Source organism: Hipposideros armiger, unplaced genomic scaffold, assembly GCF_001890085.2.
Source record: "Hipposideros armiger isolate ML-2016 unplaced genomic scaffold, ASM189008v1 scaffold_369, whole genome shotgun sequence".
Taxonomy (NCBI): Eukaryota; Metazoa; Chordata; class Mammalia; order Chiroptera; family Hipposideridae; genus Hipposideros; species Hipposideros armiger.
The window spans coordinates 1,521,745-1,527,195 of record NW_017731719.1 but is presented as its reverse complement, the minus strand read 5'-3'; positions in this window follow the sequence as shown (position 1 = coordinate 1,527,195).

Genomic DNA, 5,451 nt, shown 5'->3' with positions numbered 1-5,451 from the left:
TCCCACCCCACCCCCCTCCCCGTCCCACACCTGTACCACTCTTGCGAGCACAGAAAACATATCCCTGGTCCCAATCCACACTGAGGGAGGGGCTTCTGAGAGCTGCCTCAAGCCCACCCACCTAGACACACTTTGCAGATATTTCTTCTGCTCCTCACCTTCCCAGGCATGGAGGATTCAGGTGGAGGGAGAGATGGGAATTAATATCGTCTTGGCTTGCCCTAGAGCCAGGGGCACTATCCTTTCTGCAGTTCAGGGGTTTTTGTCATTCCTGTTCCTCACTCTCCTACTTGGCTGGGCAGAACTCGGGGCCCAACAGCCTCTCAGCTTTCCTCCCCTCCATTCCAACTTTCCTCCCCTCCATTCCAACTTTCCTCTCCCTCACTCCTCTAGCTCACAGAATCTTTATCTAGCCCCAGAGTGGGGAAACCTTGCTTTTACATCAGCATATATATTTTAATGCCCTGAGTTTCCAAGATTGTGTTGAAATCTCTTTTCCTCCTCTGTGGCCTGGTGAAGTACTGCCCTTAGACCTGGATAAATGGGACCCCTGCCCCAGGCCCCAGGACACCCTGTGCTTTGAAGTATCTTCTTTGAACTTTCCTAAATCATCCTCTTGTCCCTGAAAGGTATGTGGGTCCCATTCCCATTTCTCTCCTTTAGAGCACTGCCTGACTGTTCTATGTGGGAGCCCCAGACCTTGCACCTGTAGGATCATCCAATGCTGGGCTCTGGTTCTAGAATGGTAGCTCGAAGAGAAGATCACTTGTCCGGGATGGAGCAGTATTTCTTTCTCAGGAATGCATGCGATTAGACTACCATGCTGGTGCTACTGACATTTGATTTTGGGTGACTCAAACTGTTTATAACGATAGTTCCCCACCCCCTGTAAAAATATTTGCCTGGCACCTCACATAGCCTTAGGGGTGACTTTGTTTTTGTATCTCTTTCTTTCACTCAGGCAATAGTATAAAATTTCAAGCTAATTCTAGGATAAAGGGAAGAAACACGGGTAAAAGAAAACACAGGGGAAAAGCACATCAGCAAATCTACCCAAATATCAAATTGCCATTCTTATGAAAAATAGCATAGTATGTAGTCTATACTGTGAGTCAGAAGGTGCGTTCTATTTTTACTTCTAGTTCTGACTCTCTTACTAATTAGCTGTGCGATCTTGGGCAAGACACTTCACCTCTCTCTGGTCTGGTTTTTTTTTTCATCTTTAAAATGAGATGGGTGGGTGGGTGGATGGATAGGTAAGGAAGCTTGCCAGGCAGACTCGGGGGAAAGAGGAAGAACTGATGACTCTCTAGGGGCTGTAACCCTCTCTGACTGGTGCACATTTACCATTTTCCTGGTCATCTTCCCCGCCCCATCTCTTTGCCCACTGCTTTGTTTCAAGAGCAGTTCGGTGGGGTAGGTGAAAAGATCACTCAGGGGTTAGAAAACCTGAAATTTTCTTCGACAATATTTGCTGTGCACTGGGTGACATTTGGACAGTTTAGGAACTCTCAAAGTGTCAATTCCTTAGCAGTAAAATGGAGTTAATGATGTCTATCCTGCATGGTTTTGTGGGGATCAAATATGATAATGGACGTGCACAATGCTCTGCAGCCAGGAAGTGTGCACGGGAGCTCATGTTTTGGGAGGTATTACTGAGACGCCCTTCTTTCCTTCTTCCCCTTTTCTGCTGCCCGATGGGCTCATGTATGGCTTCCACAAAGCATTGTTCCAGGGGATTTCACAGCTCCGAAAGAGACAAGACTAACAGAAATCACAAGATAAGGTTGTGTTACCATGTTGAGCTCAGCACGTCAGGGAAAAGGACTTTTTGTTATTGTTCTTTCCTTTTTGTTGTTGTGAAGGCTGAAGCCAGAAGGGGTATGGTTATTGCAGGGAGAGTAAAAACCAGGGGTTTACCTGTTTGAATATGTGTGGATTTCCACCTGAACTAAGTGAGGCAGTGAAAAATTTCCAGCAATATGCTGAGCCGATGTTTAAACACTTATGGGATAAATCACATTATCTGTGGAGACACGGCAGTGCTAAAAGGTGAACACTTGAGTTGTCCTCCTGTTAAACGTCCATATTAAGTTCATAAGAGAACTGCCCCATCTTATTCCTTTCCCCTGAGCCAGTCACTCTTGGTCACTTCTTAAAACGGTTCTTATTTTGTAGTATCATACTTAGACTCTGACAAAAAGCTTTAAAGGATCTAGTCTGGCCTTCTCCTTAGTTCAGTGGATTTCCAAGTGTGTCTTTGGACAGGCAGCATCACCTGGAAACTTGTTAGAAATGCAAGTTCTTGGCCCTTGTCTCAGATTTACTGCATTAGCAACCCTGGGGGTGGGACCCAGTGATCTGTAAACAAGCCTTCTTATAGTCCTAAATTTTGAGAACCGAAGCCATAATTCATTACTTCCTTAAATAGCATACCTGAAGGATAATCTTTGTGGGCTCTACTTGACTATTTCTGGTGACCGGGAACTCACTACTTCAGGAGGCATCTGACCAGAAGTCCTAACAATTAGATATTGTCTCATTATAATGAGATAAACCTGACTTCTTGTCACTTCCACCTGTTGGCCTTGGCACTCTTCTCTGAATGCAATTCAGAGTTATACCTGATGGGAGATCACTGGTAATAAGTGGGCTAATTATTCACATAGTAGGAGCTGGGTGAAAGTGAATACAAGAGGATAAACTGGGAGGGCAGCCACTGTGTCACATTTTCCTTTCAACCAAATAAAACTGCAAGATTAAAGGCTGTCCCGGCATTTGTGAGATTATGATAAATATCAGTATTAATAACAATAGTGACAGTAATAATTACCCACAGCTCGATTTGGACGCAGGTCAAGTAACCATCCAAATCAAATTACATGTAAGAAAAATACGCGTATTCAGAGCTGGGAACGTTTTCAAAGAGGAAAAAAAATTGGCACTGTGAAAAATATTTCACCTTCTAGGGATAAGTGCCCCTTTCCATTCCAAGGAAATTGTAAGAAAAAGGTATCCCCCAGTGGGAGGTGGGGGAGCGGGGAGGTGAGGTCCCAGCCCAGGATGTTGGGCAAAATGAGCCTTTTCCTGATCACCCCTCAACCAGGGATGCTCTGAATTGAATACACTTGTTTGGTCAGATTTTGTTAGTGATGGTCTGTCTTTTCTGTTTGTTTTTGGTGGGCATTTGGCAGAGGGGAGAGAGAGAGAGTGTCTCATATTTTCACACAGGAATCACCCAGCAAGGAGGCAGGGAGAGTGGAGCTGCCTTGCATGGAGGGAGAGGCCACTCTGGACTCAGCCTCACCTTCCTTCAGTCCAGCCTTGGTCTCTTCTGTTCCATTTTCTCCTCTCTTATGGCTGAAAGCACTGGCAGCTCTCTGCATTGCCAGGGCACTCTCACAAATGATTTTTCCTCCCTCCCAGTTTGATCCTGGAGAGTGTTTACTTCCTGTCAAACCCCAGGGACTTGCTGATTTTTCCCATTACTGCAAATTGCTGCTCTTGGGTGCTTTGCATTTGTTATTAAGATGCAATCAGGGTTTCCTAACTGATTAACAGCCTCACCCCTCCGCCCCCAACCCTCACACCTGACTTGGAGGCAACCGCAGTGGAAAGCAGAATCCCCTGGCTGCTGGGTGTCTGGCGTTGTCTGTACTGTCAGGGGCTAATGGGCGTGGTGGGCAGTTGGTGGGAGCTGAGAGAGCATCAGGATGGAGCAGAGAGGTGCTGGGCTGCTGCGTTAATCCCGGGCGTGCTGAGAAGGAACTTGGTGTCTCTCAAGTTCCTGGGAATTGTGCTGGGTGTCGGGCCGTGTGACAGGTCTCTGGAATGATGACGGCTGATGGCTGTGACGGCCTGCCCAATGAGGCAGAGGCCAGCCTGAGCCGGGACTTCCAGACGAATAAGCACAGAGCATCTCTTAAGGCTGAGTGGCAGGATGATGAGCACGCGGGTGACGGCCTGCCCAGAATCATATGTCAGTCAGTGTGCTCCAGAGCAGCTCTGAGCGCTGCCACCGAGGCAGCCCCCACCTTCCCTCCCCACCTGAGGGTCCCACCAGAGGACCCCGTCTCCCCTTCCCACGGACCCATCAAACCTGCTCAGCCCCTTCTGCAGTTCTGACTATGCTCAAAGCCAACAAAATGCACACAAATGCATGTCCACACACTTCCAGTGGCTTCTGAGCACACACATAAAATCAACTTGCTTTCTTAAGGACATCTGTGACCCTTTCTCCACTATCCTTGTCTTGTTTTTTTTTGTTTGTTTGTTTGTTTTGTTTTTCTAAGTGTCTCCGTTTTCATCAAACAAGTGTTTGGGCCCTTTGCCCTCACTGAAGGGTCATTGCTGTATGAGAAAATGAAAAGCCCAGGAACATCACGGGTGCAGAAATCTTGTTGAATCACTGAGAAGGGAACAGGTGAGAGGACTGGGGAAGCCCAGCACCACAGCGTGGCAAATCCAAGCAAAGCTTCAAACTCGATGGATGGGAGAGCCAGGCTACGGTTCCCTGCTCTGTTCACACAAGTGGGAGCTATGTGAGGGATCTTGCTTCCGATGGGACAATGGACCTGTGTCACTTGATTTTCATTAGATCTACTGGGTGTGTTTTTGGAACATAACAGAGAGAGTAGGCAGGTCAGGGAGAACATTAGTGAGGTGGGATTTTCGTGCCACTGCAAGTGCCAGACATGAAAAGAAACAGATACTAGTCCTTAGGGAAATGCAAATTTAAACCATAATGTGACACTGTGACATATCCACCAACAGTTCAAATCCTGCCTGTTCCATTTACTGCTTCTGTTATCTGCACCTGTTCACTCCACTTTAAAATGCAGATCATAAATCTACCTCATCGGGTTGCTATGAGGCTAACTCATGGGACTATATACAAAGTACATGGACTTACTTTTTTCTTTTGTTTGAGGTAGGGGGGGGGGTGGTTAAGACAAAGTTTTCTTTTTCTTCTTTAAATCAAATCGTTTTAAGAACATGATGAAACTTTCCTGAAGACCAGAAAGGATTATGGCTGTCTTATCCTCCCATGGAGTAAAAAGGTCAGTTATTTAACTCTAGAATTGCATTATCCCAACCTCCCTACTAATTATATTACTTTTTCCTGGCATGCTGTTAGACAGCTGAAAGCTGGCAAAAGCAAAGCCCTGACCTCAGGCCCTCTCTGGCTATTCAGGGAGCCATCTTGGAAACAACTGTAAAAGCGGGTTGGATGGTCAATGAAAGAGAGAGCAGAATGGTCACTGTCTTTGGCGCAAGGAAATATCTCAGAATGTGTTTAAGGAGAAAGATAAAGGATGGGGATTAGGTGAAGCAGAAAGAAACTTTATGAAAGAACTTTCCAAGGTGTGTACACGGTACGTGGGCTTGTAAGTGTGCCAACATGGATTCTCACTGGGGCAGCTGGAGCCCAAGGATCTTTTCCAGGTGTAA